Genomic DNA, 17,340 nt, shown 5'->3' with positions numbered 1-17,340 from the left:
ATGTGTGTGAGAACGGTTATCCATAATTACATGTATTAATATAATCTATAAGCGTGCAAAAGAAAAAAATGAGAGACCTACAAATCTTCCACAGAGTTTGTTATTTTGAACTGGAGAAATCCACACGTCGCGCTGGGTTATCAAGAAGAACACTCGATTAAAAAACCGCCGCACCCTATAAAGCTCATTTCCTACCCGGGTTAGCACTAAAATTAGCCTTAAAAATAAATAGCATTATATTCACTTCATATAAAAGGGTTTATTCTGGACTAATAACCACTGCTTTATTTGATGAACATACGAGCCAACAATGGCCTTGTACCAGAGGAGAAAGCATTGCTATCTAAGTCCATTGAATATTGCAAATATGTGATGGGAAATGGAAGCTATTTTGCAATATTTGTGTTGTGTGGTTATAATGAACAGAGTAATAATTAATTATTTCTATTTTTATTAAAAAAAAAAAGTTATTTATCCACACGTTAGAAAATAGTTATAATTATAGGTGGAAAATATTGATTATTCCTGCGGCACAAATTAATCATCCCTAACATTACTTCACTTTTTGTACCCTTCGGTAGATATAATTATGTTACCTTCGTGAAAAATAGGCAAAATTGGAAATAACATTCCTTTTTATTACAGAGAAATTAATTTTAAGTTAACAAAGGAAACAAAACATACTAGAGATGGGATTCCTTATTTAGCCATGATACGTAAGAAGACAGAGAGGACACCTGCTTTAAGAAGTTTGGGATACCTACATGCTGTGACCTACTTCCATTTAAAATATTATTTTGATATAAATAATATACGGTACCAAATTTGAGGCACCAGATGCGCATTTCGACAAATTATGTCTCTTCAATGATGCTCATGCCGAAACGTTGGAAATCCGAAATATTAAAAAGAAACTTTGAAGAGCTGAAAAAACAGGGGGTGGGGGGTGCCAAATACGTCGAAGGATCAAAGCTATGCATGAAGGAGATAATCCTTAATTTTGAAATAAATTTCCAAATTTGGTTAATGCTTATTTTGGAGTCAAAACATTGAAGCTATTTTAATGCCAATTTTACTAGTTGGCATTGGTTAGGGCATAGAGTTCATCCTTACGTGACAGGTTCGAATCCCACTGCGGGACGTGGAGTCCGGTCCTACCGATGAAACCAAAATGCGTATAGATGGAGGTCCCATGTCGCAGCAGGTGCTTGCACGAAAATATCCGTAAATGCTCAAAAGCCCTTAGTGCCGAGTATAGATCTAAATTTGCAGCCGTCTTCGACAAGAAAGATAAATGGATATGAAGATACATGGGCTTACTACAATAAAATTTATGATACAATAACTCGATAATAAAATGAAACTTAATAAAATCTTATTCATTATTTGTATGCTGTTGACGACCCAAGCGAGAATTTTTTCACTCATCTTGAGACGTCACTGTTTGCTGTTGAAGGGCTTTACATTTAGACCTATACTCTTCACGCTGGGCATTGAGCAGTGAGGGATTTTATCGTGACAGCGCCTTCCGTGGCCTTGCACTTCGGTTTTTTAAAGTCTACTCCCAAACACCCCTTACTTTCACTTCTAGTGCCGGGTGCTTGGCAAAAGAATAGTCAATACCTACGTTTATATCATAGACCTGTTTGACGTCGCACGAAAAACGATCATCCAATCCGGGCCTCAGATCTCAGATCTGATTAAAGAGAGTTTAATCACCCTCAAAAGTCACCCTTTCATTGCAGTCTTCAACAAAAGATTGTTCATTCTTTAATCGACGCTTCATAAATACATTCAAATTCAACAAATATTTTTCGAAATTATTCTATGACTTTTCACTTAATGTGATTAAAATTATGGTTGTTGTAATTGATGTTGTTTTACATGCAAATCATCCTTTCGTTACGCAAAATCATATACATGTAATTTTGAAAAAAGTTAATTATTTGGACGTACCCAATAAAAGATAGATTTCCTTACTCAAAAATAAAATTCAACCTTCCTATAAATGTATTTTTAGACACCAAGAAATACTCTGCTTGAACATTATTGGGTGACGACATGATGAATGGCAGGTGTATGTCTTTATAAATACCAATAACTCCTGCTGTATTCCTTTACAACATTCCACCTGGTACCTGGGTCAACTTATGATTTAACTGTACTGCAAATTATAAAAATCTATCTATCTTTCATCAAAATGAATCAATCGGACATGCCTGGAAATCTGTTGAATGCACTAATGGAAAATGATACATCGACAAATTATACCTTACCTGTGCCGCCTCTGACCGACTCCATGCTCGTACCATTTGGAATCCTTATGGTGGTAGAAAATGTTATTTCTATCGGCTTGCTGTATATCTGTACCCGACTAAGCTTCCAAATTCGAATCATGTCTCTTAATTTGGCTCTGTCTGATTTTCTGACGGGGATTTTCCTCAGCATACCCAACACCATGCTTTATGAGAGGTACCACTGCGACATCAAGAAGTACCCAAGCTTTCTCTTCATCACAGTATCGCTGTTTATCGTCACTATGATGAATGTGGATCGTTGCTTTGTTTTTGTTTTAGCAATGCGATACTACTCCTTCATAAATAAGAAACTGATCATAAAACTTTCCGTTGCATTATGGGTAATTGGTCTTTTCGTAACTTACGGCCTGTTCTTCGATGTAAATGACGAATACGGGATATCTTGCATCATGATGTCCGGTGTGAAGAGGAATATTGTAACATTTACTTGTAAGAGTATACTTATAATCATCGTGGCCTTTAATCTCGTCATGTTTGTTTACTTGATTGTCCAAATTCGGCGTAAGGTAGGTCGATCCTCTGACAACAAAGATCCTACCCAGTCTACCATGTTTGCCCGAGAGCAAACAAGAATTGCCAGGAAAATATCCATAATCATTGGCGTATTCTTAATGGCATTTTTTCCTTTTATGATCATCTATACTTTACCATTCGATTCCGACTCGGCATTTTTCAAAACATCTTACATCATTGTTTCCATGATGTTACTTTTCAACAGCGCCTGCAATCCCGTCTTTTATGTTTGGAGATTCACCGAGCCGCGGTACCATCTTTAACGATTGCTCTGCTTTTGGAACAAACAGCAAAGGCGCGCCATGGAGGAAAAGTATAATCAGAAAATTGCCTGTTATGTCATAGATCCGAAAAAATAAAATGAAGCCGACTGCATTCGAATATAGATTGGAAAGAACATGACTTAACTTCTCAAATGCAGAAAACAAAATATATTGTACCAATTTTTATGTATCCATAAATGTTGTTTCTTATTATGTATTGACCATTTTTCAAGCTTCAAGTAGTCTGTAATAAGATGTATCCTGTCGTCGCAAACCGTAAGAGAAGGTGTTGAAGGCAAGCGGGGTTGGGGCTACATGTACAAATATAATAAGTAGTAATTCATCGAAATTCACACCATAGCATTTCAGAGAAAAGAGAGTGTAAAGATGATTTAAGAGTTTTGAATTCATATACACAGGTAATATAAAATGATAAATAGGCATGTTTTTGTTAAAAATACATAAACCTTACAGTTTAAAAATACATAAACCTTACAGTTTTCCTCCAAGCAAAGAAAGCATACTATATACCAGTTTTAATTTTTTTTCTTTAAAATTTGTAAGTAAACGTGGAAGTATACTAACTGTATAGTCAACGCCACTTAAGGTCAGACGGCCGTTCCTATATAATAGTTAATTTTTTCCCAAGAATAATTTGTCAGTAAAGTATTGTTGCTTTAAAAAGATTCCTCACAAAAAATTAAGGTACCTTACCAGGCATTTGTGCAAATACCAGAAGGTGTTTCCTATTGGAAATCACTAGTATTGGCAATATTACAATTTTTTTGTTTCCTATTGGAAATCAATGGTATTGGCAAAATTACAATTTATTTTAGTCTTTATTTACTTAAACATTTTAAAGACAGTTTAGAAATTACAAGACAATGAAATTATGATTAATTTGTTGTATATTACAAAGAGATCCAAAATAGATGTTTGAGGAACGTGTCATCTGACCCTAATCAGATACATGTTCATGTATAAATAACTACATAATTCTATATTCTAGCCAAAAAGTACTGACCTACCATTTTCCCAATTATATTTACATGTATATTATGACAGGTTATTTAATGATCGATGTTTTCAGGCAGAATGACGCACTATTAGAGACGTATAGCTATTTAATTTTCACAGTTGTTGAACAAGTACAGATGGAACATTTTATCGCAAAGTTGACATTTGTGTATTTTTGTAGTTCTGTATAGTCTGACAAATAAAGAAAAAAGTACTTTAATTTTAAGGAATTACAATAGACATTACAGTTGAACTTCGTTTTCTCGAACTTTAAATCTTTTAAAACCTTTGGTATGTCGCAGCAATTTAAAAGGAAAAAAAATTAAAATCCTAGTCATTTTATATATGTATTTGATTTTTGTTGGTTCTTTTAGGTTCGAGATAACGAGGGTTCAATGACTGTATGTTCATTAATTTTTGTTGTAGTTAGGTTCGTTATGTGGTGTAGATGTTGTCATTTGTATATATTCAACATGATAATAAAGCTGTTTATTGTCTTTAAACTTACTTTTATTGCAATTCAAATAGTAATTTATCTGCTTGCCAGCAATGTAAACCATCTAAGGAGGATACCAACCGCAAAGAGGAACTCATGTAAAATATATTCTATCTGGAATCAATTTATAAATATACTGAAAATTTCTATAAATCTTGCATTTTCTGCATTTTTATATCCCGCTATGAAGGAGAGGGTGGTATACTGATTTACCTTTGTATGTCTATCGGTAAAAAAATTTCGTCACAGTAAGCAACTACACTTAGCAGATGCTTAAAATTTTAGCACACTTTGTTTTGGCATGCCATTTGGTAGGATTTATTTTTGTAAGAATCCAATGTCAATTTCTTGTTTATCCATGCGTCTATCCGTGCCAAATTTTCGTCGCAGTTTTCACAGCAACTACTCATCCTAGATGCTTGAAATTTTAGCACACTCTTTGTTTAGGCATGTCATTTGGTGGGATTCTTTTAATTTTTTTTTTACTAATTCAATGTCGATTTCCTGTTTATCCAAGCGTTCGTACGTACTAAATTTCCGTTCAAGTTTTCTCAGCAACTACGCAAGGCAGATGCTTGAAATTCTAGCAGACTCTTCGTTTATGCACGCCATATGGTGGGATATTTACATCAGAGCGGGGGTATTACTGGAGCATTGGCTCACAGACTTCTTGTTTTACTTACGCTCTAATGGTGACTGAGATGTACGCTAGTCTATGTTACTATATTTATCTTCGGATACAAGCTCCAATGTAAAGGTGTTAAATAAACGTTTCTTTCTTGTTAATACGGGTGCAAATCAATGCATGTATTAACTCACTGATAAGTTGTTGTTTCAGGTATTTCAACAGCTTCGTTTAAAGTCAGCATTTCGTAAATTTAATGGTCGTTATATTGACCTTGTTAGCAAAGATAACATATCATCGAGTAGTATTTTGGCTGACTTGTTTCATACCAATTTTTGTTTTTGTACTACATTGACTATGGATAGTTCCGTCTACCTTTACCAATACATAGGGTACAAGGTGGATGTGACCGGTCAACAGGGAATGCTTACTCCGACGAGGCACCTGATCCCACCGTCTTCTCATGTTTGTACTGTTTGTGGATTTCTTGAGATCGGTCACTGTTCGATATTTTTACCTTTTACTTTATAATAAACGAATAGAAAGTATTATTTTTTTAAAACGGTGCCAGATTTAATGGCGTATAAAGACTAACAAAATTTCTAGCAAATTCAGGTTTTTGATTAGGTGTTATTTAATTTTCACGCTCAAAAACTTTTGAACTAAAAATACGCAAGCTGTAATACCTTTCTTTATTAAGACGTATTTTGTTGCGTACAGGCTCGAAAAATTACCGTAGTATATAATTATACTACTCTTTCACTTTGTCCGCTGTACTAAAATACGAAAATATGAGGACGTTTTCATCACAACAAAACAGGGATACGCGCCCTTTGCATTACCGTGCCAACAAAATTCTTTGTAAAACTGTTAACAATATAGTGAGAATGTGTGTTTATCAATTTTATGCTCTATTTCACCTACAAGTTAAAACGGTTAATATATTATGTATTCTGATGTAACCTGTTTGTTTTGAATAGTATATTAGAAAACCCTGTGAAAATTGTAGGGTGATCAAATTTTATGAAAATACGGATATATATTTAATTGCTGTGGTAAAATTTATAAATTTATTTCAAAATTAAGGATTATCTCCCTCGTGCATAGCTCTGATCCTTTGATGTATTTGGCTCCAGTCTTTGACACCCTTTTTTCAGCTCTTTCAAGTTTTATAAATTAATTTTTTTTTCGGATTTCACTGAAGAAACATATGTCGAAATGCGAATTTGGTGCATCAAAATTGGTACTGTACATGTATAAGATTTACATAATGACCCCTGGGTCGAGGCCTCCGCTGGTGGACTTTAAGTCCCCGAGGGTCTCTAACTCTTTACAGCGCAGTAGCTAAGTACTTTGATACTAGCTTGAAAATATATTTAATTACTGTGGTAAAATTTAGAAATTTCTTTCAAAATTAAGAATTATCTCCCTCGTGCATAGCTCTGATCTTGCGATGCATTTGGCTCCAACCTTTGGCACCCTTTTTCAGCTCTTTCAAACTTTTTTTTTTTAATTTTTTATCGGATTTCCAACCTTTCGGCATAATCATAACTGAAGAGACATAATTTGTCGAAATGCGCATCAAAATCGGTACCGTATATGATTTACATAAGCTATTGTTTTGGGACTTGGTTTCACGGAATAAATTGACGTAAACTGTTTCTTATATCTAGTATTTTAACAGATGTGTTTTGAATAGTATATTAGAAAACCCTTCTAAAATTGTATGTGATCAAATTTTATAAATTATTGTTTTGGACTTGGTGTCACGTGGTGTTGACGGGTGGATTTTCTTGGGCGGAGACGACATCCTTAAGGACATGGTGGACCGGGAAGAATGCGATGGTCCTTAGACGGCATTTATACCGCCACGGTAGCTCATTCAGTCGTGGGTTCGAGTCCCAACCGCGACTGACCTAAGTCGATAATAAAATAGGTAGCAACTGTTCCTTCGCCAAGCGCTCGGCACTTTGAAGTGAAAGTTGCGGGTCCTTTACATGAGACCTTAAAAACCGAGGCCCCGTGTCACGGCAGACGTTGGCACGATAAATATCCCTCACTGCTCAATGGCCCTGAGTGCCGAGTAAAGGCCAAAATTTGAAGCCCTTCACCGGTATATGGTGACGTCTCTATACGAGTGAAAAAATCTCGAAAACAAACATGCAATCAATTAATCAATCAATAGACGGCATTGTTACATGTATAGGGAAACCATCCAGTAATGATCCCAGGTGGACTTTCTTGGCCGTGTTGATATTTATTGTACATACATTTATTGTAGATATATTCATTGTTAATTTTTACATATCTTGTTATTTCTTGATGAACGGGAGTTATCCAGAATGTACTTGTTTTGGATTGTAAATATATAATTCAAACAACCGATCACAACTAGAGGTGATTTTGACGCGCATTTTAGAAATAATCATGCATATAACAAATCATTATAAAAATGATATAATAATTTTTTACATTTTAATAGCCATTCTCTGTAACCACTTAAACTTTTGTGGCACGCATAGTCACAGATTTTTTTCAAATTTTGCTGGAATTTACCACTTCATAAACTACTCCAAAAATATTGTTAGATCATATGAAGGTTGAGTAGTTACCATGGAAACGGTGTCTAAAGTTGATTTTTTTCCGAAAAAAAATGCAATTTGTGGGAATGTTATTTAATGAAATACGGCTACTTCAATTCACGTTATTCACAGAAATAAAAATATGACATCTAATTTTGAAAAAAAGAAACACATTTAAAAAACATTTTTGGTATTCAGTCTATGAATATGAGAAATCTATGACTAAAATAGCAGACATTCATTTAAAAATTTAATTATCTCCCTTTGATAATTGTGAGCTCCTTAGTGTGAGAGATAAAAAAAAATCATTGGACAAAAATGACTGGAAGTTGTTTACATTGTCAACATAAATCCTGGATTTCAAGTAAAATCAAGTATTTTTTCTGTTTATCTAATGTGCATACAAATTTTAACCTCTTTGTTTATTTCCTGCATGCAAAAGAGTGATTTTGATGTGTGAACAAAGGGGAAATGTACAAGACCACATGGTACAGGAAATCAGCTCTGTACACATTCATGATATTGAAGCCTAAGCCTCAAGGTCTTAGGAGTTTCAAAATGGGGATAAAAGATAAACTTCAGATATCAGAATTACTTTGAATTGGTTGTAACAAGAGGTACAGTGTCTCAGTCAGAGTTAAATATATATTATATAATGAATACAGCCTTGAAAAACCATTGTTTTTTTTCTAAGGAATGTGAAAAAAAAGTGTGAAAAAAAAAACCCAAAACTGAATTATGTGAGAGAACTAAGCTATTGATTTTACCTAAATAATTAAAGTCAAGCTACATATACATGATCATACAAAACTGGAAGTTGAAAGTTGGATAACAAATAGACTTGGCAACAACAAAGTACAGGTGTATCATGTTCGTATTGAATGATATGTAAATTGATGCCTGTCATTAAAGGGATGACCATTTGATTCGAGGGTGGGGGAAAGAGGGTGAAAGATTTTAGAAACTAATAGTCTGTTCTTGAAAATGCTGAACATAAATAATTTGTCCTCAACTGACAGGAAAATAAATAATCGATCCTTGATACGTGCTACAACCCCCACCTTATTATACTATGGATTAAAAATTTATAACCGGAACTAGTGCTCCCCCCCAACACAAACACGAAAGCATTTAGGCGTTTTCCCCCTTTTTTTTTTTTTGGCTCTTCAGACTTTTTTCAGTGAAGCTGATAATAAATAATCTGTCCTGGATCATCTTGGAAATAAATAATCTATCTTTCACTACCATGAAAATAAATAATCAAAAATTTGCCCCACCCCCTCACCTTTCTGAATCAAATGGTTTTCCCTTAACCCAAAGTCAACGCAGTCATATTATGCAGACTTAAACAGGATTTATGTCATTCATAACATAATTTTTATATGATAAATATTTTAACTTAATAGGTTTTTCTATAAATATAAGAAGTCTGTGAGCCAATGCTCACTAATAATACCCCCGCTCTGATGTGAATACACAAGTTCATTTTTGGACAAGCACAGGGTAAACAAGAAGTTGACATCAGATTAATACAAAAATGAATCCCATCATATGACCTGCCTAAACAATGAGTGTGCTAAACTTTCAGGCATCTGCAATAAGTAGTTGCTGAGAAACCTGCAACCAAAATTTGTAATGTATGGCACAGACAGACGCACAGATAAACAGGAAGTTGACATCAGATTCTCACAAAAATGAATCCCACCATATAGCATGCCTAAACAAAGAGTGTGCTAAAATTTCAAGCATTTGCGATGAGTAATTGCTGAGAAAATTGTGACCAAAATTTGTTATGTATTGTACGGACAGACGCACGGATAAACAGGAAGTTGACATCGGATTCTCACAAAAATGAATCCCACCATATGACATGCTTAAATAAAGAGTGTGGTAAAATTTCAAGCATCTGCGATGAGTAATTGCTAAGAAAACTGTGACCAAAATTTGTTACGTATTGTACGGACAGACGCACGGATAAACAGGAAGTTGACATCGGATTCTCACAAAAATAAATCCTGCCACATGGCATGCTTATACAAAGAGTGTGGTAAAATTTCAAGCATCTGCGATGAGTAATAGCTGAGAAAACTGTGACCAAATTTTGTTACGTATTGTACGGACAGACGCACGGATTAACAGGAAGTTGACATCGGATTCTCACGAAAATAAATCCCACCATATGGCATGCTTAAATGAAGAGTGTGGTAAAATTTCAAGCATCTGCGGTGGGTAATTGCTGAGAAAACTGTGACAAAAAATTTGTTATGATTGAACCTAATATAGCAGTAAAATTAATATTAAATCTGTCTAGCTGCATTTTGTTAATAATGAAAACAAAAATAAATTCGGACAAGCCCCCCCCCCCCCCCTCTACAAAAAAAAAAAAATTAAACACAAAAAATCTATACCTCGCAAATGGTTGCAGGGAGGGTTAATCACTTATGAATGAACCGTTTTCTTTCATGTAGATGATGCTTCTTGACGTTTAACAAAGGATCCATGTTTTTCTTACAATGACTCTTACCAAACCATGAAAATTGATTTTTCTCTTTGTTTTTGCAATTGTGTACCACATATCTAAATATGGTTTAAATCCATTTAAAAATACTCAGGTATTTATATGGAAACTGATTGTAGACACCTATTGCCCTTGTCTGGAATTCCTAAAAGAAAGCCTAAGTTTGTAACCATGGTAACACAAAAACAAGATATGAATACGAAGTGTTTCTTTGCAGTTTATATTAGAACTATCGTATGTGGACTTTCAAACCAATATATTTATTTTTCCCCAAATGTCCACAAAATTTTATACCAGGCATATCAAAATAGCCTAAAATCTACAATTTTCCGCCAGAAAAATCCTACTTAAAAATGGGGGATATTTTTTCTATGAGGTAAAGTTAATCAAATACTAGAAATAATCTAAAGAACTATAAAAATGATGTATTTTGGCAAAAATATAAAGTCATGTTAATATCTTGTTCTATTAAAGACTTTTAATTAGTAAAAAGAGTCATTTTTCATCAAAATTTAGCGTTTTTTAGGCCATAAAAATGTATGTTGGTTGCCATGGTAACCATTGACCATAGCAAACATTTTATTATGAATTTTAGTTTCATACATCAATATAGGAATGTGTGCCAAGTTTCATAAAAATCTAAGACCTAGCATGCCACACTCCCTATATAAGAGTTTAAATGCTTACAGAGAATGGCTATTAAAATCTACATTTAAAGGCAATTAGTAATAATAATACCTTAATTAGAGAAGGGAAAATGATGCAAAATTAAATCTTTTTATTTAAAAAAAAAAAAAACTGAGGAAAAATACAAAAAGAAAGGACTACTCAATATTGATGACATTGCCAGGTACATATAAATCCCTACTGCAGCCAGCGGTAAAAGGACTTATTTCTTCCCGCAGCAAGAGGGTTCACGCACAGTGAAAATATATACCCCGGTAAAATGAATATTAATTATACTAGACTTAAGACGCTAAAGAAAAAAAGAACAAATCTATAGTGATAACTAAATATTACATGTATGTGTTGTTGAAGGCATCACTGAAAATTCCGTCATTGCTTTCATCCAATTTTGGCTACGGAGTAGTCCGTCCGCCTGATCAATACAAAGGGCTCAAGGCGGTTTGACCTGTCAACAGGTGATGCTTACTCCTTCTGGGCACCTGTTGACCTTTTCACAAAAAATCTTAAGTTCTGTCTTAAGTTTTTGACTTACGAAAATCGTAAGTCAATTCCTAGGTCGTTTTCACAAAACCAGTCGTAAGTGAAAAATTTAATCTTAAGATAATTCCTAAGTTTTCGATCTGCGAACGCACTTACGATTACACTTACGACAAAAGCTTTCTTAGCAACGCACTTTCGTTTTTAACGCGGCTGCGCAATTAGAGGTTCCGGTTTCATATTCGTCTGCAAATTGACATAATTGCGGGAAATATGGAAAACAGCGAAAAGAAATTCAAACGTAAGCCCAACTGGAGCGTCGAAGAACTTGAGGCCTTGGCCCAGGCAGTATCGGCTAACATAGCAACTATAAGGGGGAAATTCACTCCTGGTCTAACAAATAATCAGAAAAACCAATGCTGGTTAAAGATAGCTGAAAGGTGAGTTGGCTGCTCGACGCACCTTACTTGTTTACATTTCTATTAGCTTTGTTTTAGCTGTATTTCTTTTGTATTTCGTATCTAAACAAAGCGAAAGCAACAGACACTTCAATGTATTTATACTGAACAATTTTAAACGTCTTAGAAAGTGAGACTATAAACATGTAATATCCTCAACGATATGTACAAAGCATTTATATTTAAAAAATACAAAACGCTATATGTAAAATTAAAAACATTTAAAATTTTCAAACTTCTGCATGCTTCTACATCCAAGAAGAACAATGTATGTTTTACAACGTACAGTTTAGACTAAATAATTTAAAAAATGATTAAAAGATACATAATGCACAAGAAAATTAAAAGGAAAATAGCAACATCCATGATCCCCAGGAAAAAAAATCACTGAAAATTTGTATCAAAACATATCAATCAGTGGCAAATCACCATGAATACTAAACAGTGTTTATATGTAAAATTCAAATTTTACTTGCATTTACTAATGTGTACCTGATATTTTTATATCCCCTGCTTAAGAAGCAGGGGAGTATATAGTGATGGGGTTGTCTGTTGGTCCGTCTGTCCATTCTTTCTATAATACTGAGAGGTACCCAATTCTTATCTGCAGCTCTATCTTATACCATTGAATAAAATTTAATGATACTTTCGCAGATTCTTTATTAAATAGTGCCATTGTGCATCTTCTATTTTACTTTTTGATCTGACACTTATTTCAGGTCTCCCAGGGCAAAACATGGACTCTGCAATTATAATCATATGGGAGGCGGAGGGTATCATTTAGTGAACTCAGTGCTCACAGTACCTTTAGTTTTTGAGTTACTTCCCTTAACAGCTATAATTACATATTATTCATAATGGTCAATAGAGTCGGACTGGTTGATTGTTTCTATCATGTAACTGACTGAATTGATTGAAACACACCGTCATAAAAATATTGGCATGGATTTATTTTAATCCTTATTGGGGGGGGGGGGGGGTATCATTCATTTTGTGAGCTCAGTGCTCAAAGTTCCTTACCTTTTGTTTTTTCTGCAAAAGGAGTCATATATTTGGATGTTAAATGACAGAGTTAGGTAACTTGGTCATGTATGCTAAAAGTAATCTGTTTTAACTGTCCCAAAAATTACATTACAATGTATCAATGTTGATTTTAGAGTAAATTCTGTCAATGTGTCAGAGAACACCAGAGATGTGACTGATTGTAAAAAAAAGTGGCAGGACATTTCTAGCACAACAAAGAAAAAGGAGGCTTCCCGTCTGAAAGAACTGCGGGCAACAGGAGGTGGTCCCGCACCTGTAGAGGATCTGAAAACCTGGGAAAAACTTTTAAGTTAATAAGGTTACACAGAATGAAATTGTTGTTGTTGGTTCTTTTCTGAAATAATATTGACCCAAAAGATGATTTGCCAATTTTAAAATTTCAAAAATATTTTTGTCCCTTTTGTGAGCAATGCTGTATGACATTATGAGTTTAGCCTTTTAATTTGCTGTTGATATGTTGAGTTTATATTTAGATTGTTGGCACTCTAACTAAAAGTTGTGTGGAAGGTGTGTCAGGTGGTGTCGACACTTCTGAAAGTACATGTACTGCAGCACCATTAGATCATGATACATCATGTTTCAATTTAATGGAGAAAGGTAAACATTATTCTTCTGATGCATAACAAATCTGAAATAATATCAACTTACATTTAGAAAAATATAGTGTAACTCCAAGTATAATGAAATATTTTGAGTCATTTACATGTATGTTACATGTATATTGAAGAAGATGTGAAATATATTCAGCTTGTTTATAAATATTCTAATCTGTATCATCATCATCACAGTACTTAATATTCCTCTAGATAATGATTCCATGTCTGTTATGTGTGCTGATGCAGTTTTGCCTGAAAATTTGTCTGGTATGTATTCGGTTTTATTATAACTCTTATTATTCTGATTAAAACTCTTGCCATTGTTTTTGTTGGCGTCATCGCTAACCTTTTAGGTCACCTGAGTGACTCCGATGACCTAACTATAGCTATCGGTTTTCTTGCGTTGTCCATTGTTCGTCGGTCATAAACTTTTATACATTTTCAGCTTCTTCTCTTGAACCCCTGAACCAATTTTGGCATATAGCATTAATGAGTGAAGGGTGCAAAAATTGTGAATTTCAGGGTACCTGTTGGGCCTTAGGGATGGGGCTAAAACCATCAAAATTAGTGCTATCTTTAAAAATCTTCCTCTTCACTCCTGAATATCAGGCAGTCAAACTGTTGGCATGATTGTAATAAACATTGTTCCCTGGGCCTCTTTTAAATTTCATCTTCTTCTCCAGAATCAGAATATGTCCTTTGAAAACTATTTTGAAAATTTCATTCTTGTCTCCTAGGCTTGACCCATTCAAAGGTCATTGGCCCTTCCTCTGTAAACCTTGTTATTGCTGCTCTTTTGAAACTGTAAACCATAAATATACCAAACATTCACTAATGTCTTCCATTTCTCAACACGAAACTTTAATCTATTCAGTGCAAAAGGATTTGATGACCCCTTTTGTGAGTAATTGTCCTTCTTAAATCTATGCACTTATCATTTAACCCTCAAACTTTTAAAAGTATAATTACAGAAACATGGGGACCAACTGCAATGTGGTCCTTGGGCTTTGACATTGAAGAGATTTGGTCAAGGTCAAAGGTCAAGGTCACTTAATTTTTTTTTAATCTCTTAAGCAATTTCTAGTCTCTTTTCCATAAAATTTAGCTGTAGGGAGTTAAATATGAAGAATAGATTAAATTTTAAGGAGGTGGAAAGACCTTTACCGGTAATTATTCTATGATCAATTAGTGTACTAGTTTTTATACTTCAGTCTTGTTTTGCTTATAAGCCCCAATAGGAACCCATGTATCAATTCAATGCAAACTGAATTCACAGTGATATATTTTTATGTTAAAGTCATACTATAAACTATATTGTGTCAAACATGGAGTACTTACTTGCTATTAATTGATTAAACACCATTCTCAAATGTATTTTAGAGAGCACCGTGACCTTAGTGGAAGAAACTTCTGCTGCAACTCTGCCATCAAGTGTGTCAGGTACATTTTTTAATTAGTTATAATTTATAATTTAAAATGTTTATCTTCCACTTCTTTTTAGCTCAGCTGAGTCAAAGGCTCAAGTGCGTTTTTCTGATCATGTGCAACACGTAACCCGGTGTCTGTTTTCTCAAAACTTTTCATATGTTTGATGTCTTAATTTTCCTAAACTACTGTGTCAATTTTAATCAAACTTGCCACAAAGCATCCTTTGAGCAAGGTCCCTTTGAAGGGGAAAGAATAAAAAAAATTGAAAATAAAGTATTCTTCTTCTAAAAAAAATCTTCCACTGATTTCTAAGTAAGTCTCTATGAAAAATATTTTGGATATCTTCTCTCTTAAAGAATAATTATGCATATTTTTTTTTTACTGACAGTAAGTCCAGAAGCATGTATTTCATTGGAAAGTACTTCATCTTCCACAAGGCCAATGAAAAGGAAGAAATCTCAAAACAGTAGCTGTGAGTGATATATTCTGCTTGAAATGTTAATGCATGATGGCTGAGAAATTAAGTTCAAATATATTTGCTGAAATATGGGTACATATGCACAATGTTTTATTAACATTATATAACAAAATTTTGAGAATCAGAGATTAAATGCTTATAATTACCTAGCAATTCAGTAGCTGGTTTATGATAATGCATGTATCTGTATTTCCAGTCAAGACTGAGACAACAACAAAAGATATTCGGGAGGAGTTTGTTGAAATGGAAAGAGAAAAAGAAAAGCATCTTCAGGAGTACCGGGCTAAGAAGATTGAACTCTATGAAAAGATGGTGGCACAACAGGATGAGATGCTTCAACTGCAGAGGAGATCTACAGCAGCATTAGAATTACTTGTTTTAAAGCTTCCAGGACATTCTGTAAATTCCCCTGTGTCACCATTTTCAGTCTCCCCTATCATCAACTTTTCAAATCTATCATGATAAATTATGATGCAAAATTTTTACAAGTCTTCATGAAATGGCCAGCTGGGCATATAGTATTACCCCCTTCTATCTGTCAATCCATCATAGATAGTTTTCCAGACTTTAATTTGCTGTATTGAGAATTTTTTGGGTATTTCTCTTGATCTTGATCAGATACAGATTAAAATTGTTCCATTTCTACAAAAGTTATGGCCCTTAGACTTTGAAAATTTCTAATCATTTAATGTTTTCCAGATTTTTTATGCTATACTTGTAAGTGATTACCATTTTCACACAGATTAAGTATGTTGTGGAACAGAAAATTGATTCCAGAAAACAAAAGCAGCAATATATTTTATTTTGTGCCATTTTCAACCATTGTTATTTTCATACTCTTGGATATTCTCATATCTAAAATTTGCCTGTCTGCGGGAGCATTCATGTCAAACTGACACATTTAGTTCATCTGAAAAAAGAATTTTTCAACTAATTGTTTATACATTTGTAAGTGCATTTAATTTTTGTGTACATTATAAAAGTAACAGAACAGTGCATATTGTTATTGAATTATATCAGAAAAAGATGTATTACATGCACCATTTACACCTGCAGGTGTTTTTCATGGTCTCTTTCAAGTACATGTAGGGATAGTTACTTGCATGATATTTTCTTGATAGAAAGAGAGAATTTGTTTCCATAAACAATAATAGTACATGTAAATCAATAAATGTCAAGAATTGGATGATTCATAATGTTTATTCTTGTAACCTAGATTAGAATTTGTGACATGACAACTTTCCTGGGTTTTTTTTTCTGATATAAATCATTTTTCTTCATTTATTTATACATGTACATACAATGCATGTATTCATTGTCTGGAGTGAATCTGTCATTACTTGGTACTATTACCCAACTGAAATCATGATTGTACCAACCAGAATATTTCATGGAGAAAAATTCAATAACATATTTCTTATAAATCGCTCTAACTAGGTACCTCCCACTTTTGTTAAAGTATGTATACTGCCTGTTTCTAATCTTTTTAAAAGGCTTTATAAACAGAAAATACATGTCTGTGAAAAGGATACATTTATTTAAAATGAATGGAATTGCATTAAAGGGGAATAACCTTTTTTTATCAAAAGACAACTTCACATTATGTATTACATAGATTACATTTATAGACATTTATACTTATGGAATAGATTAAGAACACAAATTCCATTTATATGAAAAATAACCAGCAGTCTATTTCAGTATATTGTACATGTTTGTTCCATCCTTGCATAATTTATCTGAGCTACAACACTACTGGATGTTGCTAACTAATGAAAAAAATCTCGAAGGGATGTAAAGCAAACATTTATACAACAAACAAGAATATATTATTATCCTA

General features: G+C 33.7%; 1 pseudogene; it reads left to right on the top strand.

Annotated features, from left to right (window-relative positions):
• The first annotated feature begins 11,769 nt into the window (after nucleotides 1-11,769).
• Nucleotides 11,770-15,962, top strand: LOC133199086 (uncharacterized; annotated as a pseudogene).
• Nucleotides 15,963-17,340: the final 1,378 nt, after the last annotated feature.

The sequence above is a fragment of the Saccostrea echinata genome, unplaced genomic scaffold (genome assembly GCF_033153115.1).
Source record: "Saccostrea echinata isolate AGI-Se365-2 ecotype Australia unplaced genomic scaffold, CSIRO_AGI_Sech_v1 ptg000033l, whole genome shotgun sequence".
NCBI classification, from domain to species: Eukaryota; Metazoa; Mollusca; class Bivalvia; order Ostreida; family Ostreidae; genus Saccostrea; species Saccostrea echinata.
The sequence above is the reverse complement of the archived record's forward strand: the minus strand, read 5'-3'. Positions and strand labels throughout refer to the sequence as shown.